Source organism: Varroa destructor, unplaced genomic scaffold (assembly GCF_002443255.2).
Source record: "Varroa destructor unplaced genomic scaffold, Vdes_3.0 BEIS01000001.1, whole genome shotgun sequence".
In the NCBI taxonomy this organism is placed as follows: Eukaryota; Metazoa; Arthropoda; class Arachnida; order Mesostigmata; family Varroidae; genus Varroa; species Varroa destructor.
This window is the reverse complement of record NW_019211454.1, coordinates 40706086-40727685: the sequence shown is the minus strand read 5'-3', so window position 1 is coordinate 40727685 and position 21600 is coordinate 40706086. Positions and strand designations below refer to the sequence as shown.

The window sequence follows — 21600 nt, the reverse complement described above, 5'->3', positions numbered from 1 at the left end:
CATGCATAGAGGATAAGTACTATTTTGGTTTAGAAGCTGTCGATTGGCGGTTGGCAATTAATAAGACGCGTACGAATGTAAAGAAACAGTGGCATTCCAAGTCTTGTAGTCAAGAAATAGCTATTGTAATGTTGTTTAGTAAGAGCGTACTCCGTATATAGATACGACATAGATCAACATATCATAACAAAGAGTTAATAACATTAATAATAAGAACGCTATATATAAATATAGACAGTCGTCCTAAGTCATATTTATTTTCCGGGACTTAAAGCACGGGCTCCGGTACAAATTTCAAGGTAGTCCCTAGGCTATCTAAGCGCACGTACACACACATATGAAACTCCTATTCGAAACCTATTCCCAAAGGTAATAGAGGAGCGGATTACTTTAACAATTTTTTGATCTTCAAAATCACGCTAATACAAATTGCTTGTTGTTGGTTCCCATAGCACATGTCTGCCCAGTGTTCCTAGCTCAACATTTAGTTGAAATTTATTGTTAGTGCTTTAATCAAGTATGTATATATTAGTTAATAAGCATATTGCTTAATATTTCGGATCCGCAAACTTCATGTTATTGAACGTCAAGAGCGTTTGCTCATTCTTTAACACAGTCGTACCTGGCGTTAATTGTTTTTTCAATTCACAGCTTTAGCAAATGTCTGTCGCAAGGCTTCTTTTCGTTTATAAGTAAGTTTCCTGTACTAGTAGTACTACTGGCTTTCACAAAGAACCGCGGCGCACGCGGGAAACTGCAAACGTCGTAGAAATGATGTAGGACAAGAGAGGGGATTATTATCGTCCTGAATGTACGCACGTCAACTCAGCTGATGATAGCTTGACGAAAGACGACGCACGATGAACTCTACGTTGTTCAGCCGATGCACCCATCTGGGAGTGATGATTGTCTGTATAGCTCACTATAACTAATTCTGACCAAATCTGGAATTTGCAATTAGGCTTCATCAAAAGACGACCCAGATGACTCGAATGATGGGGGACCAACTGGGCTGCGGTATCCGACCACACGATACGTGGTAGGAAAACGAAATGGGTCAACCGGAATAGCAGTAGATTTGTCCGAATATTTAGTGCTTGTAGCAGTAATAATACGTGATGAACATGGCATTCCCAGACTGACGGTAACCATAACTTCGGCTTGACCTCATAGCGGCACAGGTGTATTGACGCTGGCTGAAAGATTGGTCAAAATGCTATGTTTTATCAGCGGAAATCGACGCTAGTCACCTCTTATAGCTGAATGGTATTTACATGTGTTTACACTTGAGCTGGCATTTGCACTTTTCCGGCTACCCACTTATTCTGACATTTACCAACTAAGTCCACAGTGAAAAGGTAACGTACAGGACAGCACAACGAAGGCTTCGATTTGGATTCGTATTTCTCTGCCAGATCCGGCTTTCGGAAGACGTCATGCCGCCTAGTATCCACGTCCAATGAGAACGCGCATATAACCCCCCATCGTTCTTTGATTCAGGAGTTTCGCCTATATGCTTCAACACATAAACGTAGACATATGCACCAACTAATTTGGGTACTGGGACTTAGATGCATACACAAACTGCAATCTGACAAGCTTGGGCCACTCAACTCTGCCGAGTAATCTGGACCAATGGATTTGCCCGTGCCGAAGGACTACTTGTTATCCTTGCAAAGAGAAAACAAGGCGAGGCTTTAGGCGTTTTAGAACGAAGACGGATAATTGGCGCCACACTGATTGTTATGGATGTACGTATTTGGATTTCAGGAATCGACTAGCTTCGTCGAGTAGCGTTCTGATAATGACAACGGGGTTGAAGCAAGGGGATGAAGACAATTAAGGTGTTGACAGAGCTTTTGAAGCTAATTGTTAGATGATGCTGGCAAGCTCCGTGACTGACAAGGGATTAAAACCGAATTGAACTGCCAAACAAGAATAATGCAATTTCTGTTGGTATATGCGAAAATGACATGCTGTATGATGTTGGTTCAGTGCGGATGCGTGTGTACGACCGGTGTCTACGACAGATTTCTGACTATTTTTTTTAGAGCGATCACTTAGCCCGTATCCAAGCAGTGGACGTAATCTATTCTACCATAGCCAATCATTTGAGGAATCAGCAGACGGTAGGTTCTAGAGTAAATACCTGAACGGGCTGGACTGTAACCGAAGCAAAGTCGACGCGTTTGCAATTGCTCCCTACAGTCCATTTTGCCATATTCTCCAACCACGTCGACTCCGATGTAAGTTCAAAAAACCTGCCACAATACCACATTACCGTCTGTTTTGTAATAATAGTAGGCCTCGAGCACTCATCTGAATAGTATGTTTACTCGCCCAGGACACAACAAATTGGAACAGCAAATGTGTGGCTATCCGACGAAGCAGCCGACGGACGGATTAAAGCGACCATGAATAAGGCAATACGCTAGACAGGGACACATGATGCGGAGGGTCAGATGTTGTTGTATTCCCTTAGGTCCTTCGAAGCGGATCCGTGAGGCAATGGAGTAGCGGCCAAGGTGTCCCTTTGCCCAGTGGGTTCACTCACTGACGGGTTGGGCTGCCGTTGTTCCTCCCGTTAGCATTGCTCAGTTTGGCCGGCGGTGCCTGGGCGTCCTGCTGGCGGTTCTAGAGAGAGGCCTAATTGAAAATGCCTCACAAGACGAACAACAAGGCGAACCTGCCTGCGCCTGCACGTTCGTATACTATTGGAGGAATACACGGCATCAGCCTGCGCTGCCGACAGGAACAATACGAAACAACAAAGGCTGTTCGTCTCCGCCGCTGCCGAGCTGACGTCCTGCCACCGTCTGTTGAGACACTGTTTGAGGCTGATTGGCAATCAACACTCCGCGCAGCGCTTTTGGTATAGTGCTTCGGGTATGGCCCGACTAAGCGAGTACAGGAGTGGTTGACGGCGAGAAGATGTTGACGACGACGTGAAGCAATGCCGACGCAGCATTAGGCAAACAGTAGAGAAAAACGATGTCGGGAAGATGAGGCAGCGACGGGTAGCGACAGTACCGATGATAACGGCTACGATACCATGATAACAACAACATCAAATATAACAACAAGGCGTTGCGTTGGTCGTTGAAGACCACAGACCGTCATCCGGGTCGAGCTAACGCTTGAGATAATGACGAATCGTAGCTGACGCCGTTTTTTTTTTATATTCAACTCCTCAAACCTATACTGCCTTAGGTGGCCGTCCCGCCTAATTCGTCCTGTCATACCATAAAAGCGAATCACGCAGCTACAAGCTTGGCTTGGCTGGCCAAACGACAGGAAAATGGGAAGATATTCGTTGTTTACACGGCGATACATCAAGCGCGTGCGCGACCACACAATCACATGCGTTGTTTCTCAATGACAAACCCAAACAGGCAGTCAACCCGTTCGCAAGCTTGCTTCTACTGCTGCTGCTGTTGCTGTTCACAGCAGTGCTCGGATGGCAAAAGAGAATGATGCCTTTTATCAGACTGAACGCAAAAACCCTTTAAAGACAGCAATTAAAAGGCGAAGATTGGCAGATGGGGTAATGACCCCAAAGCTTTGTCTGACGTCGTTCATCCGCGACACGATTTTGTCGTATAGTTCGATTGCCGTTGCAGTTTCCAACCATACGCCTATATTGTGGTAATGCGGCAATGGTTCAGGCGGCAGCAGCTGTACTCGCTATTTGTTGTTGTCGTCTTTGCTGTCTCGTTCATTTGATGATGATTTGCAGAACGAATAGTTTGCAGTAAGTTCTGGAAAGCTCTTAATGAACGTACTTTGATTAGTATGTTAGCTAGCGCTCCATCATCTATATGTGTTCTATAAATGATAATAACAACAATCGTTATATAGCTGCTATTGATGCCATCGTCACTCGTGACTCTGATGGCAGTGGGGGTACTCTTACTACTGCAGTTTATCGCCGTAATGTATCTATTCGAATAAAAATATCTGGCCGTCCATGTTGAATTTTGTACAACTAGACAAATACACGCACTGCCAAAATGTGCTCTATTATAGTATTACCGAAGTTCCTCTGTAACGTTACTGCGTTGTGTTTGTCGTCAACCGGGATCGATACACTCAGCACACAAAGATCGCCACTGAAAGGTAACGAAGACATAAAGAAGTACGAATAAAATCTGCGTGATAGCTCTACCGTTTGTTTGTTTGTCCAAGTCACCTGCTGTAGATTATCGAGGCCACCTTCAACGCACAGGCACGATAGAGATGGTCATTCAATTGCGTTTGATTGGATTCGACGCGTACACATAATGTAACTTAAGCAAATGCAGAGTTCTTGGTACCCAGCTTGCCATGATCGGTGCCTGTAGCTAATAGAATTCGTGCTGGGCGCTCGATCCCGGTGGGCGACTGATGCCGTTAGCGGTACTAGCTTACAGCTGGTCACAGCGCCGAGGCGTTTCCGTCGCAACATTAAAGACGGCCTCGCAATACTACACGCTTAATGGGCGATCGTAAAAACGAGGGGACGGTTCTTATGTATGTGCAGTGGTAAGGTGTTTACCCACTAAACGTGGCGATGGCTGAGGCGGTCTAAGTTCGAAGACATAGGCAGACTCGTGTTGGGGTATCAGCCATTTAAAGCAATGTCTAACAGTAATATCGGAAGTAAGACACGAAACATCAATTTATGAAAGTGGCGAGGCGAGGAAGAGTATACGTGTTGCTGCATCGTGCCCTAACGCCGCAGGCAGCTGGTTCCAACGCTCTGCATAAAGCACTGAGCGAAAGCAGAAGCGAAGGATGATTTTTTTCTTGCGTTAGTTCGCTTAAATTCAAAGTGAGAACTACCAAAGGCTAGCTTCGGATGTGATTGTCGACGTTTATACGAACAGACAATGCTTACACAACAAACGTTCAATCGAAGGTCAGAACTGGAATAGAGGCAGTAGACGGAAAGCCTAAAGAGGCTACAACAACATAAATAGAAGCATTAGTTCCCTAATCCATTTCTACAATGATGACAGTTACGGGCGTCGCAGCAGTAGCAATAGAAGAAGCCTACTAGTGCCAACAGTAGGTAGGTTACCATATGCCAGTGAACAGTGAAGTAACTTTTTAGTACGTGATGTCTCTTGCCGTAGCGTACCTTTTGGATGCATTACTCATTGCGGAGCTCCTCAGCTTATGTCATCTCATTCATCTATTCGGTGCTGTGGATTCGGCAGTCCATTCATAACGCCATTTCAGGAGTTCACATATTTCGGGCAAAATATCGCTTCCGAGATACCTTAATGGGTAACGTATTTGCCTCCTAATCTTAGGAACACGTTGTGGTCTAAATTCGAATTCGGGCATAGACCGTCTGATGGAATGTTTAACGGCGATACCGGACGTAAGACTCGAAACATAGAGGGCATAAAAAATGGGGCAAGTCATCTGACAACTACTAAACGAGAATACACAATCTAACGCATTTGCGTAGCGACCGAGACTAGGCTATGCTGATAATTACACATTTTCTAGGCCACAACGAGCAATATCTCTAATTGTTAAAATCTCTGATAACATTTAATTGCCGTCACTCTTTCTCTTTAAGACTTTCTTGCAGTTATACAAGCTCTGCGTTATCTACGATTCAAACGCTGCTTTTGGTATAATAATGTATGCATATATGTATAACGATAGTCGGCTTAAAAGAACCTTCCAGGAGAGACTTCATATGATTGTATCCTGCTGCGATTTGTGTTTTGGACACTGTCTGTTGTATGAACAACACGAGTTTCTTCTTTACGACGTCATTCATTACTCCTTACGTCGTGCCTTTGTAGTAGTTTTGCAGGCATGCACCACTCCAGGGTAAGTCTTTGAGACAGCAAAGCGTTGTCTGCCATTACTGCTTGCAGTTGTAACCATGGTGTTATAGGTCAAGGGGCCGTTTGGCCAAATACTACCTATATAGGTAGAAGACATTTCCACCGACCGGTTCGACGGCGACGAACAAGCAAGCCAACTGTTGTGTGGACCGTGCGGTGACAGTAGGCCTTCGCTACCGCTGATGCTGTCTTTTGCTTCGGGCTTTGAAGTAACGAAAAACGAAGGAGTCCGACAGCTCGACGATGGTGTGCAGGAAAGAACGGAGGATCAAAGGAGGTTGTGGTAATCACGAGACCAGCACCTACTAGGCAGAAAAGAAGCGGTAGGACGTTCGGACTGAAACAGTGGAATGAGCAGAACGCTAGAAGGGTAGATGGGCCTTGGTTCCTTTGGTTGTTGAAGGACCTGCTCTGCATGGCCTGCCGACAAATCGTCGTGCTCTGCGTTTCGCGCTCTTTTTTTCTGCTGGTACTGCGGTGCAAGCGGTGGCGCATGGCGGCGACAACGATGCCGGCAAAAGTAGCAATAGCAAGGCATTGGGCGGCTGCGACAAATGAAAGCTCTTGTGAACGTCGTCCTTTTCTGTGACTGCTTCTCTCCATCTTTTTCGTTGTGCTTCTGTTCTGCTAGGCTTTCAGCGCCACGCGTCGGTGGCAGCCAACCACGCGTTTTCAAGGATACAACAATGAAAGGCAGAGCATATGCCGCGATAGAGCGCTGAGACGAGTAAGGCCCGAGGGTTGGGTGGACGGGATGGATTGAACAGTGCGGGAAACGAACGAGAACGCTTGCTTGAGAACGCGAAAAGGGACGCCAGGGTTATAAGTAGCGAGTGGGGTCTGAAGGGTTTGTTCGCGAATGTGATCCACAAGGGACGTAAAGTTGGCCACGGGGGTGTCCTGATGACCCACGGCTGTCATCACCACTCGTCTGTTCGACTCGACTCAACCCTGCACAGCCCTGATAGTCATGGCAACCCAGTCGCCGCCCTACACTAGAAAGAAGGCCATGCACCCCTTCTTTCATTTAGGGCCAGCATTTAGGATCAGCACGACACAGCCAGGCTGGCTCATAGCCACTCAGTCAGCCAACATCACCGCCACAGTCTAAGCGAACGGCAAACGGTTGAGCAAGCGCCGAATTTTCTCGGTCGGTCTTTTCTCGCTTCACAGCAGCGACGTCGTAACAACTATGACGACAGAGGGCGAAAAAGGAGGACAGGGACAAAGCGGGTAAAAGGAACGATGACGACGACCTGCACCTACAGTTCAGGTCAGCACCATCCACCAGCAGCTTTTACTCCTTAACTCGTTCGTTGTCATCCATGGTCCCTCGATCCCTCCTTTCGTTGCCTTGAGCTCCTGGACCCCTGTTAGTGCACCGCCCCCCCAACGATCATTCTCTGAGTGTTGCATTGCAGCAGCCGGAGCGGCAGCAGCAGTAAAGTATGTGATGTGGTATCGTGACCCCCAGATAACCATTAATATAATCTCACTTCTGATCTCCTTTTTTCCGCACACTGCTGCTACTGGCCCATCCAATACAAAGCAGAGTTGTCTGTATAAGTGAGTTGACGGGGATGAGGGATGGAGTCTCCCATGGCCCACCAGGAGTCCGGACCCAATTCAGGCGACTAGGGCTCGAACAGGAAGGAGTCTGCAGTTGCTGCCGCCGCCGTCGAATGCTCGCTATTGCCACTGGTGGAAACCAGCTCGACACGGAAGTGAGGCTGACTGGTGATCGGTAACGACCTGGCATCGTTCGTAGTAAAGTCAAATAAAGAGACGCAAAATAAGAGTAAGCTGCCTGGCTAGAGAGAAGAAGCTTGATCATTCGCGCATGATGGATGCGCACAGAGAGAGTCAAGGATTGAAGCAGTCACTTTACCACTGACCTGCTGGTAAAAATCAGTGGAGATCTCATCATGTAAAAGTACGCTGTTACATAGGAAGGATAGCCATGCATCTGGGTACTATATCGAGGAAGAAATTTCAAATAATTGGGCAATTACAAATTATTAACGCCGCGAAGCAGCCTATACACTAAATGTCCATGTTAGCTCCCTGTTATGCGGTTGGTAGAAAGAGACAGTTCTCCTACAAAATGTCTGCCTTCATTTTCCCCGTTACATTATGTGAGCGTTCGAAGTAAGTGGACGACTATTGGCCATTACGAGGTAAAAACAGCATATTTTACATTTAGCACCAGGAACATTTGCTCAATATAGGCTTGTAAATAGACATGCCTCCATTGGAATAAAATCCTATAAGTGCCTACATTTATTATAGACAACCAAATATGTACATCTTTTGACAGGTGAACCATGCTGCTTTATCAAATAAGCATAGGTAATTACCTATGTATGATATCCTGGTTATGTTGCTGCTTGCGTTGAAAAGTTTGACCGACTCACTTGTCGCAATATCAACAATATTCGAAGACAAAATTGTTTTTAGTTTGATCATAACCTGATTGGTGTTATAGATTCCAAACGTCATGTCCATATACGACACAAAAACTGGCATAGCAGGTTGTTGACCATCAATATCCACCTTCTTCCCGAGTACCCGGAACCTTAAACCCTTTCAAAATGGGTATGTTAGTGTCTATTGATTTGCGTAATTTATTCTAGGCCATGCAATGTAGGAAAACCTTAAAGATAGCGTAATAACTAAGAACTGAAGAGCGAACGCGTAATGAGCTCGACTCCACTTCAAAAACACATTTCAAATTAAAAAATGTAGTTTAAAACTTAAGGAGTAAATATGAATAATAGAATAGGAACAATAATAATTATTATATAATAATTATAGCTACAGATGCGATCGTTGCACGTTGATCGCATCGAAACGTTTCTAACAATATGTGCGATATGCAAATCAATCATTGTTTGTTTTTCTTTCACCTCAGCAACGCTATTCTTCCGTATGCACCAGGCTTAATTCCAACTAATTCACAGATTCGTAAGGGTCCATCAGCTGAAAATTAAAGCGCATCTACTTCTGTACTTAGCCTAAACCTTAGGAACAAATTAGGTTTGCACTCATTATATATATACATATGTTAGGTATCGATATAGCGGATATGAGATATGGAAAACCTATAACCAAAACGACATATGTGTATACACTTTGTTTTACAAGGAAAAGATAGCAAAAACAATCTTTTCTTTTGACATATGTATGTATATATGTATATGTGCACTAGTGTCCCGCACCACCATATCTGACCTAAATCGAGATTTATCGTTTTCCGAACTTTTTATATTTCGCCTTTTTACTATAGTCTATATTTTTAGGCAAAACTCTCTTATGTCTTATCGATTTCTGAATGTCTACAGAAGATGCGGATAAGACCATGCTGATTGTCTCTGTAAACGATACTCTATACTATTTGATTATGTGCTCGTCTAAGTAGCTATGCAACCTTAACTATCTGTACGCATGTATATTATATACTTTCGAATGTATTCTCGACGATTTAAACGTTACCTTAACCATCAACCTTTGTTAAATAGAGTAGATAAAGATCTATTTTACAGATACAAACATGTGCATATTTTTCCATAGCATCCCCTTATATATAAACGGAGATATACATTCCTACTGTTAGTAAAGACAGCTTCTGACGAGCTCGAACCTAAAAATTATGCTGTGTGTTAGATGCATTCTGGTTGATCTTACAGCTTGGCGGGCCATTCTGCGGAACGTTGATCTGGCATCCGCCATAGAGTGAATGCTGCCATCGTGCGATATTACTTAAGAAACAGTAGGGTATAGCGAGCAAATGGCAATCGCGGGGCAAAGAAATAACTAGCGGCAGGTAATTTGAGCTACAACGACCGCTCGACCACTAACGTTGAAGTTGCTATCTCCCGACGTCGATACACGGCGAAACTCTTCTGAGCGTCCGCGGTAACAATATCGAACTGCACAGCGACCCAATTCACAGTGAGCGGAGCCCGGCATGGCATACTTCTGTCGCGCTCGTAAGTCAAAGAAAACACATTACCTATCTACTCATCTAAGGGGGTTGCGGGGGGGGGGGGACGGCAAACATACACTACTAGCTTCAATCAAAGGAGAATCGCTCAGGTTCGTTCGTAGGTTATGTGTGTGTGTCCGCCTCTATGGGTCTGTCTTATATATGTACCTGCTTGCTACCACCATAGATGAGTCTAACATCACTTATATCTGTACTGCTTATGTCCTGCGCACCAATAAGGCGTCTTGTCTTACTTCTTCTACTGCTGCTGGATCAGAATTAAGTCCGGAAAAAAGGAGTTAAAGAGCGCGAGGCAAAAATGCCAAGAATGTAAGGCACGGCAAAACCGAAATCGCGTACGAATTAATGATTTAGCTCCTCAATGTTTATTTGGCGTCTTCTGGTCTGCTGTCGACTAAAAAAAAAGTTTTTTTTTATCCAGTACTACCCTTCAGCACGCTTCAGATGCTGAAGGAATTGTCGGTTTAAGGCGCCTTTGCCTGTTCGCTAGTGCGTTAGGCGATAGGCGCAACCGTTTCGTTTCGGCAAGCGACAGAAGACACAACAGCATCGACAACAGGAACATCGTATGTAGTGATAAAAACTATGGCAGACAATACGAGTGGGACATGGGAAAGGTGAAGTATAGGATAAAGGCAATAGGAAAAAAAGTAAATGGAAAAAGCGAAACGGTAAAATGGAATTTGAAAATTACAACAACAACGACGACAGCAACAACGATGACGACGACAACAAGAACAAACTGAGACGAAGAAGGTAATATTGAAAGGAAGGTGTCAGAAAAAATTAGAAGTGGTCATTCAAATATAAAGCAACGGCGACACCGCTCTGTATGATATACGATGGGTAGAAAGTTGGGCGAAGCCCAAGTCATATCTTGAAGTGAAAGAAGCCACTGAAAGACTAAGATACAAATTGGAATCGAAAGCAACGCCTTGGAACGGCGCGAGAAGTCGTCGACACGCCTGCGCGAAACATAGTCGTAGCCATAGCATCATTAATTAAAGTGACAAGGCCAAATGAAAAATGACATTGAAATAACATATAGATAACTTAATTATTAGACAAGAAAAGCGGAACAGAATCTACCTGCTGAAAAACATCTTTAGGTCCTATGGACTGGGCTGCGAGGCTGGTGATGCTATACCTTTGCAAGCTATTCGTTGCGAAAATAAAAGGAAAGCAAACATTATCTATCGCATGATTAACAGCAGAAATGCTCCAGTCGTCTGGCATGCTCGTTTGGCATTAAAAACTAGCTTTTTTAGCCAACGACACCAGGTCGATCAAAACGCTGCTTACAAACGACACCAAAACATTACGAGGATATACATATATATATATATATATATATATATATATATATAACAACAAACATCGCTAAAACACTACTCACTCTATAAACCAAAGTTCGATGTTGTACTACTTTACGAAGCGAAATTCACTGGAGACAATAACAGACAGCATCGTCTGCTAGGGTGGCTATATTGGCTGATCAGCACGATGTATTGGTCAGACAAGATAACATTGCGCAATATTTTATTGCTGTGTTCCTAAAATGCTTCTAATGCTTTTCTTTAGTCACAACATTTTGTTACTTCGAATTTGCTTATACTGTTTATGCTCCTTTATAGCTCAAACGAAACAACTGTACCAATTGTTTTGCTACCGGCAATCCTTAAGCAGACGACATGCTTCGGTTTTATTTTCTACTTCACCGTTACCTACATTTGGTTGTGTCGGCTCAGCGACACTAGCGTCACTCTGTGAAAGACGGGGGTGGCCACGAACCGAGCAGTCTCCTTGGTATTTCGTTGCTGCCGCCAGCGTCGTCATTACCAACGATAGTAGTATGTGTGATAGTGATCTAGCAAGCGACAATAAGTTTCCAGTGAATTTGAACGAAGAGCGCGCACAAGCAAATTTCAGGCAAACGGGTTTCTAGCTGTTGACGCCGCTTTGTTCACGACTAGAGCAAAATTCTAGGATTTGGAGGCTAGAGATAGTGGGGCTTGTCGATACAGAGTGTCTCGAGTTGCCCCTGATTTGGCGTCGCGGTTTCACGCGCGAAACACGTATTCCCTCGTCTCATCACCTTCTTACCTTCCTTCCGTTCAGGAGATTCTCATGCCCGGCGAGGATTCGTACCGACTCAAAGTAGTTGCTACAAACATGACTAACTGAGAGCTGGTACAAACCCGCACTGGAGTCACTAAACCTGAAAATTCGCCGAATCATTCCTGCAACGAATCGGCACCACAAGAGTTACAAACATGAACGATCACACCCAGAGAACAAACAAACATTGATCGGCCTCGGTCTATCAATCAATCAATCGATCAGTCACCAGTCAATCCGTGAATCAGTCAGTTCGTCACTCAATTAACCAATTGATAATTGTCAATTACTGAATACACATCAAAATGAATAGAGATGCCGATTAGAGGTCAACAACATAATGCCGCACAATTCCACATTCACAAATAAACCCACGCTCACACAAGCATGTGTTAATTACCGTTATTAATGAAATGAGACAACGAATTATAGGCCTTAACAAAATCAGACCAATACCGATCACATGTGATTCGCCAGGCGTTACGCCACTTCTGATCCCTGCGTATGCTGTTCATGGTCAATAGTTATAGAGAAACTGTACTATAAAATTCATATTTAGCTATAGACTGATGCTATGATCGAAACAGCTTAATACAGTTCCATTAGTAACAATTTACAATGAAAAGAACAACAGCAAATTCAGAGTTGTGACTGCTGGCGGACCAGTTGCCATCACCTGTTGGGGTTCTTCAGAGGGCAATTGCATTCTTGTACCTAGAAACACTAATTCTGGTGGATGTTAGCATAGTATCGTACGGAACTCAATGGTATAGCCAGACGAACTATTTTCAGCCACTCTTTGCTCCTTTTAATATTTTTTTTCCCCGCTACCCATTACCCCGATGTCCCTTTAAGAATTGGCTTACGCTGACGAGCTTATGCAGTGAGCAAAACTTCCTTCTTAAGTCTCTGTTTCAGTCAGTGGAACAGTTCGTGTGAGGTAATGACGCTGTTGCTTCAGATCTTCGAACAAACGAGAACCGGCTCGGTTTTAATATGGTCGTGAAACAGTGAAGGGAAGTTGCCTAAGTGAACGCAAAATGAAGATGACTTTGGGATGAGAGCTCAAACTAAAATTAACCCGGCGCAGGCTAAAAAGGACAGTTGCGCAGAAGTAGGAGGCAGTCGGACAGATGAACTCATTACGCATCCACTGAGAGTGTTGTAACAGCACATCTACATACATCACAAACATAGCATACTTATTTGCCCATATTACATAGTAGTTAGATTTGTATTTGTAGGTGTTTCTGTGTTACACCATAGCTCTGGCCACTAAAACAGGATAACGTAAGCAGACGGCAGTTTGTAAATTAGAAAAAATAACGGCCTACGTGATTTCGTGTGTACTGTTATAGCTTGTTGTCTATCAAGTACTCTCTCTCTCTCTCTCTCTCTCTCTCTCTCTGTGTGTGTGTGTGTGTGTGTGTATCAGTTATGCTCACACGACTAATAGCGAAAGTTATTGGAATTGTTGGGAAATAAGGGATAGCAGAAGAAAGACTAGGAAGCTGGAGAAGCACTGAAGACTCGCTGCGACCCGGAATTAGACGTCTGTCTTCAGAGATCGAAAGTGAATGTACTCGAACGGAGCAAAAATAGAAAGTACAACAACTATAATAATGGTAATAATCGAGAACAACAGTGTAATACGAAAAAAGCAGAAGTACAACGTAGCCGTACAACATATCGGACGCTGGAAGCACCCAACAGTAATAATAGTATTTGTAATAACAACAGAATCATCAGAAAAGTAGTGGTTAAAGTAATAAAATAATGGTTTAATATCGGACCTTAGACTCTATTTAGTATGAGCAATACATCAAAAGATGGGCTGGTACCGTCTGTAATTTTGCGTGAATGTCAAAGATTGAAGCTTAAAAATACTCTGGTAGCAGCGGTAAAATAGAGAGTTATCATAACGGTATTATGACTAAGGAGTGGAGAGGACTGAATTGTGAGAATGAAATAAACGACACTAGTAGTTATGGGAGTTTATAGGAGACAAACAAGCAGGTAGATCAAAAAAGAACTCTGGCGTTCAATGCGAGCACTTCAACACTGGTTGTCAGTCATTCAGCGTGCCCATAACCCAGCCGGCGCTGTGAGCCACTGCTACAGCCGGCTATTTCTGCTGCGTCGCAATATATCTAGATGACAAACAACCGAGGACAACAACCGCGATCAAAGCAACATGGTGGTAATAAACACACGGAAAAAAGCGAGGGACGAGATACCGGATATATACCACGACAGAGTAAATCGTTAAGAACAATATTAGAAAGAGGCAGACCATTGAGAGAGTTAGGTGCATAGGGGGAGAGAACAAGAACGCTGGAGATATAAGCAACGAAAAGAAGTAGGCGAGTGAGAGATAAAGGGCACCGGACAACGAGAAACAAAGGAAAAAAGAGAAGAAAAATTGGGAAGGTGGAGGGATACTGGACTTACAGACTCACGACGATATCCCCGATCGATAAGAGAGAAATAAGCAAATAGAAAGAGAAAGACATCTAGACGCGCATACACACGAATCGAGGGAAGACGGGGAAGAGGGAACTGCAGAGATAGGGGAAAAGAAAAAGAGTGGAGGGGAAACGCGGGAAAAAGGGCAGAGGTAGAAAACAAACGAGGCAAAAAGGGAGGGAGAGAAATGGAGACAACAGAAAAGATAAATAGTTATAGATAGACGAGGCAGGGGTAGAGAGGAAATGCTATGTATATGGCGATATGTATACGAGGGCAAAAACCAAACCGAAGCAGAAATAGCAGACGAATCTAATAATGTCGTTAGCATCGAATAAAGCTTCCAAATGCTTGCATGTGGCGCATAGGAGATCCCTCTGTGTATGTGTGTGTGTGTATATGTGTGCGTGTCTAGTGAACAGAGCGTGTCGTGCGTTCGGTTTTTGAAATATGGCTCGATCGGCACAATTATTCATAAGAATTCGTTGACTTACTTTTTTGTAGTGCGCGTGCTAATACAATCATACGAATGATGTATGTGATGATGCGATATTCCGGCTTGTCAACGACAAGTGTGTTGTCTGTAATAATCATTGTATAATAGCACACTCAAGGCTAAACTCATAATAAAGTATTCCTTTTTCGATATGTCGAATATTGTGAATTTGTGTTTCGCTAGCACATGATACTGTGTCTGTCGTTCTATGTCTATCGCGGCGACGCTTGTGCTTGATCGCAATGAAGGACGGCGTGTTACAGGGACAATATATACACTTTGACAGCAGCAGGAACTGGGGTAGCGTCGTACTTCCCTCATAGAAGCAATTGCTTCTTTGTACTACTTCTTCTTCTTCTTCGTTATCGTCTTTGCAAGGACGAGAGTACAAAATAAGAAGATTGCATATACATCCTTTGGGTCGGTCCGTTTCAACATGCGGACATGTCCACACCATCGCCAGAACACATTTATGTCATGCTAAAACTAAATTAATCGCATCTCAAGTGACATTGATATTCGAGATGTAGGGCAGGCAGCAATAGAAGCAGAAGGACGAAGAAGGGACGTGACAGTGGTATCGTATTCTAGTGCTACGCCCTACCAGAATTGCGATCTGTTAGTGAGCGAACGGGTGTAGAATATGCGCTCGTGCCTTCGCGCTAACTCCCCGCTTAAAATCCACGAAGGAAACGTAATCAAGTCGCAGTCCTTGAAGAACGAATACAAAGGCGGAAAGGATTCTATCGTTGCTGAGTGATTCGGCTAAGTTTCCTGCCGCTGCCAGCGCTACCGCCATCTCTATCGTCACTAGCTTCAATCCTAGTCCCGCGCCTGAAAACGGCTCATAGCTGTTCTATCTCGGGGTGGCACCTATTTTTCTGCTCCAGCCGAGAACTGCCTTGATGGAATAACGGGAATGATTCTAGAAGAACGGGGTTATTCGATGTATTTGGCGCCAAAACCGGATCTCAAACGTCAATCCAGTGGAAAACGTTTTCGACTCTCAATTTTAAGCATGGCGAACAAGTGTGGTAGAGTGGGTTACGATTAGAGACAACCGGAGGCAGATGTACTACCCGCTGCGTCTTCGTGCGTCGTCGACTAGTAGTAGTCGTAATGGTCATAGGAGTTCTTTTGCTGTTATAGAAAGTGTAGTTTCCCCGTCGACGGGCAAGTGGGGACGGGTACGTTTTTCTATTACTTGCTCATTTCCTACATTTCCCTCTGTTTAGCTGTACGGCAGCATCAGCCAATATGAAACTTACCGCCCCAACCAGTTAAGGCAAATGGGAGTTGCCGGAAGCAACCACCTCTTGCTTTCGGTTAGTTTTCTATGCTTTAGCCGAACGACACTACCAGGGCTGGCCGACGAACGTTGAAGGAGAACAGAGGATTGCGCCATTCTGCCAGGATGCCGATCGAAAGGTAGCATCCACATCACCGCAGCCGATGCCAACAATAACGTCAAGCATGACAATGCTAGCGACGATGACTACGAACATGACGAAGCTGCTGATGGTAAGTGTCGTCTTCGATGTTTGCCGCTTCAGTTAGTTGATGTTGCCTAATCCGGCCGTAGATCAATTCTAGCCCTCTAAGCGAACAGCCTGAGTAGATCGCGACGAGTTGGTCCGACAGTGCTGAGATCTTGGCCCACATCGGTTGTAGCGGTGCCACTGCCGCAATAACACGGTGGAACAGACGTTGTGGGAGGGTTGGGTCTCAGAAGAATCTAGTCAGGCCACTTGCTGTGGACCTATCCATAGGCTTCAAAGCAAGCCGTGAGTGGAATGATTACATGATCCTCCTTTAGCAAGCAGTAGTCCTAGCCACACCACACCTTTTGACCACATCTTCTGCATTCGCCGCATCAGAACCCAGAGCACGGGTACGTGCGCTATCACACGCATTGCACCCAGACACGCACATGGACACGGACACTGCTTGGAGACAAACACACTGCTCGATTACCCTTAATGCAGCGGAAAATGCAAGCTCACGCATTCAGACCAACAGACGTAGAGAATGAACACTACATAAACAGCGCCCCAACCACAGACAAAGGCTTTTGCCTTTTGTACTTGAGTGTAATGGCTCGTTCCCCCTCTCTGCCTCCGAATAGTGCCGAACGGGGTTCACAACTGGCGGGAAGAATCATTTTCCTGTCAAATCCAAGCAGCTACGTCCCAAAGAGAGCAGACAAGAGTGGCAAAGAGAAAAAAGAGGGACGATCGAGAAAACTTCTAACGAGCATCCATGCACGCTTTTGGTACTTGTTTCCCAAAACGTGTCATCTGTCCTTCAGTAGCTTGCTGCTGCCATCGCGCTGTTAGTTTCGCTTCAAAGTGCTAAGGTTGAGGAAAAATTCGAATTACGAGCACTCGCACGTAGTACATGGAGAAGTATGGAAGGCCGCGCAAGAGAACTTCCTTTCAAGGAGGGGAAGAGGGAGCCGACTTGCTATTTGGTAGTGAGTAGTAGCAGGGCAATATTGTAACACATTCGTGTTGAACAACTCGAAAGGGAGAGGTGTTATTTATCAATAAATTAGATTTATCCAAAAGTGATTATGTTCTGAATTTTCAAGCGCCAGTAGTCATTCTCAGATCGAGGCGGAGATTATTCACAGATGTTATTCGTTGTTTATTTAAGCTATGAATCGTTCGGATTAGGCGTATGATTGTTTGGCTTTAGAAAGATTGTAATTTGAATGAGGAAATTTACTCAAATATGTGCTTTCGTTTCCTTGCCTAAGAAGTAGTTTTATAAGCATATGCCATTGCTCTATTGCCTATACTCTTTGTATTAGTCTTGACTTATCAATAACGAAGTAGTATATCTTAAATACCCGGCGATTCCACGCAGTTCGATATGTTCGTTGAGTTTATCTATTGTAGCCAGACAGCGAGATTTCCAGAAGATGGAATATATGAGGACACCACCGCCATTACAGCATGGCATATAGGGTAAATGATGAACTCCGGAATACGTTTACAGAATCTGTATATACGCAAATTGATTTATGCGACGGGTGAATAAGGAGCTCGGAGAGCTGGATGGATGGATAGCGGTGATAACAAGATGGCTGCGAAGCGCTTGGATTTGATAAAACGTCTATAAGGGGGGCGATTCATCTATTTCGTAAAATAAGAGATGAACCAAAACAATGAGATCTGTGAAGCTCGTTTTCGTTCTTTTCCTGTGAAGTCACATTAACGAGCAACAACAATGCACAGAGAAGCGTACAAGAAAACATTTTAACAATGTTGTTCAGCAAGAAGATTTTTAGGGGGGGACGACGACGACGACGACGACAAATCTAACTCTTCGGCAAAAAAACACAAGTGGAGGGAACAATGTAATGGTAAGCTGGTTCCTTTTCATCTGAGGAATCGCCTCAACATGGCTTGGGACGAAGTAAATGTGAGCCAACCCGTTTCAGCGCGTCCATTAGTTAAGCCCGACGTACAGCGAAGTATAGCTTCTTGTACAAACATATACATACGGAAACATTCTTTTTGACTTGGTGCAATGCAGGTCACTTAAGTGCCGGTAAGTAGCATACGAGTAATATATATATATATATATATAAATATATATATATACACATAGTGGCTGAAACGTGTTTTTTCCTTCCAGCCGTCATTATGGCTGCGAAAGAGATCATCTTAATATTAGGTTTTTAATTCTTTGACAAAAATTAATAATTAAGTTTAGTACGCAATGGGCTAAAGCACAAGCAAAAAGAACTAATTGACTGGTCATCATCTGTATAGTTATTTCAGGTGTGCGTTTAAACTTTACTTCCAGAAACATTCTAAAATTTAAATAAAAGACGTGCTGGTGAATCGGTATAGCGTTGAACAGGATACTTTACCGCCACCTGCCAAACAGTTCTACTAACCTCCCTTCACTGATGTCACACCAATGCCACCCCATCGTGATGTCAGTCGTTAGAAGACAAGTGTCTAGACGACACGCGGGTAAGAAGTTGCTCAAAATGTGGACAGGGCAAGGGTAGAAGAAGCGACGAAAGGGTCTTTGATCAAAAGGCCCGAAGTCCACGTCGATGCCGGGGGTGTCTTTTCCAGCTATTGTGACTACAAAGTCGCTTGTCCTATTCTCTGGCTTGCCTACACAACTGACTAGATTCAACTTTTCTTCTTAGCGTTCACATGGAAGCACCACAGCGAAGGAAAGGGCACTCACAGTGCAAAAGGGTGTCGAGCAGATAGGCGCCTTTCGGGTAGCCCACAGGCAGTTCAATTCAAAGCCCCATTCAACCAGCCAAAGGAAGGATGTGCCGCGTCCGACTAGCGTCTCTAACGACTCAAATGCCTTACGTGTTTTAGGTGCAGGGGTGGCGGGTGGCTCGTCAAGTAGCGGAGAATGGCCGAGTTTGCCATAGCATCTATTTCACCAGATCCGCATTCTGGGCTGCTCGCACTTCTTTCCATTGCTGCTGTTGGTAGAATTATCCCTATCGAATCTTCTCTCCTACCTCTTGAGTTCAAGCACCTGACCCGCATGTGTTGAGGATATAATGAGGCTGTGGGACAGAAGAGCACGAACACAGCCGATTTGAGGTCGTCGTACTATTAGGGATTCACAGCACCGTCCGCAAACTGAGCCAAAACTCTTCAACAGCACTATAGTTGCAGTAACCACAGTTGGAGCACCGGCATCTAAAGAGAAGGGGCGACGCCCTGTTGTTGAAGCACTGCTAAACCAACATATGCACAAAAAGATTACGCACCTAGAACCTGGAACATTGATTTATTTTTAATATTAAAAAAATGCAGACCATATTCTGAATTGATTCTAATCCACAGTCGACTAGATAGCGACAATCTTTACTGGTGCGATAGTCAGGCATTGGAAGATCGATAACGAAGAGAAACATGATGACGTGTTATCGCTGGACTTGGGAGGCTCAAAATGTACTTGGTGAATATGAATTTAGCCCTGAATCTAGTATCCACAGGCTTTGTAAAAAAGGTACGCACCCTCTTACTAAGATTAAATCAGCTTCTGTGTGCAAGGTGCGCTTTGTGGTAGCCAATACTGTTGACCGTTCAGGCAAAGCCAACGATGAAAAAATAGGAAGGGTATATAGATGTGCGTGTGCATATATACAGTGGGAAAATGCATACACGTACCATCAAGGTATGTTGAAATGAATCGGTTGGAGGCTATAGAGGTAGCATAGAAAGCGAAGGAGGAAGAAGGAAAGAATGGAGGGTTTTGTAGTGATACGTTTCGGGGCAAAAGACCTTAGACATATGCAGCCATCTACGTTACTGGCTCCTGTATACCTACTTGTCTGTGCAGTATCTAGACTCTATTTCTCTGAGCAAGTTACACGACTCTGTGATAGTTGGTGCTTTAGAAAACGCCGTCTTCACCCCTTCCACCATCACTGTGGTACTACAGCTGCCGCAGTCGTTATTGAAGGAAGCATACCATAGAGACTTATAGGTGACAGCGCAATATAGCTAATGGGTGTAGAATATAGTACCGGCCGACATAGTTGGGAAGGCAGGATACTAGAGGGAGCACCAATGTCTTAGCCTCCCCCCCCTTCCATCTCTTGAATTGCGTCCGCTGCGTCCAGCGGTTCGGCGACTGCTTAGGCCTGTGGCGAGAGCAGCAGCACCAGTGGCTGAGGTCTTCTTCCCCCTTGATGTAGCAGCAGGAGATGCGATGTTGCCATCCTATGGGGAAAAAGGCTATATTGTCTCGGTGTTTCTGTCTGAGCAAATGCGAGAGATATACGTTGTTCGGTATGTAACCGAATATGTGTGGATTTGTGTGTGATTGTACGAGCAAGTTTATATGACGATCCTGTCCTTGCATGTAGTCCATGTGTAGAAACGATGTGTGTTCTATTCCGTTAATTGCTCGTTGGCCCATAGCTTATGGAGAGAGATCAACACTGGGTCGCTCCTCTCCTCACCAGCTCCTCTGAGACTAACGGCTTGGCTGGGTAGCTGAAAGCGGTAGCAGCAGCAGCGGGTGTGTCTGTCCGCCGCCGTCACTGCCTTCGTCCCTCACAATAGCACTTTTCCTTGTGTTCACTAGTAATAGTAGCTGTGGACGATTTCCTTGCAAACTCTTGAATAAGTGAAGGGCGAACCAGTAACTGCACTAATGGTAGTAAGCTTGTTATCAATACTGTTCTTACCTGTAATAAGAAGACAAAAAAAAAAGAAAAAAGTACAAAATAAAACAGACACGGACAAAAAGGCAACAACAGATATTCACATGTTAGTTATATCGTTGGTGGAATCAGCTCAACCTTGTTAGTATTGAGACATGGGGATAATAGGGCAAGGCCGATGTTCAAAAGTCAGCCGTCCAGAATAAGCATGGCAGATGCATACGTTTTACCTGGAGAGTAGACTCAAGTGGATAAACATTTGCGCTTGTTTCTTGTGGACGTAAATGTAAAGTTGACGTCTGTAATCATCGTAACAAACACACGAGTCTCCGGCTTAGCTCGGATTTGTTCAACCAGGCAGCTTCAGCCTCGCTTCACTCCTAGGACTCGGCTGCGAGAAACCCCAGTACACCCCACGTGTTCCAGTCCCCAGAAGCCAGAGCGCTCGGAAATCCGCAGAGACGCCCTGACCATGTTAAGTATTCTAAGTTCCGCAGTACCAGCC

General features: G+C 44.5%; 1 protein-coding gene and 1 long non-coding RNA gene across 4 annotated transcripts in view; both read right to left on the bottom strand.

The window, feature by feature from the left end:
- Nucleotides 1–21600, bottom strand: part of LOC111242932 (GTPase-activating Rap/Ran-GAP domain-like protein 3) — a 389128-nt gene that overhangs the window by 150009 nt on the left and 217519 nt on the right. The gene's annotated exons all lie outside the window — the stretch shown is intronic.
- LOC147758636 (uncharacterized) overlaps nt 226–21600 on the bottom strand; it is a 38355-nt gene continuing 16980 nt past the window's right edge. For both annotated transcript variants that reach the window (XR_015318504.1, XR_015318503.1), the window contains one exon: nt 226–21119. This is a non-coding gene — a long non-coding RNA (uncharacterized LOC147758636). The remainder of the gene's footprint in view (nt 21120–21600) is intronic.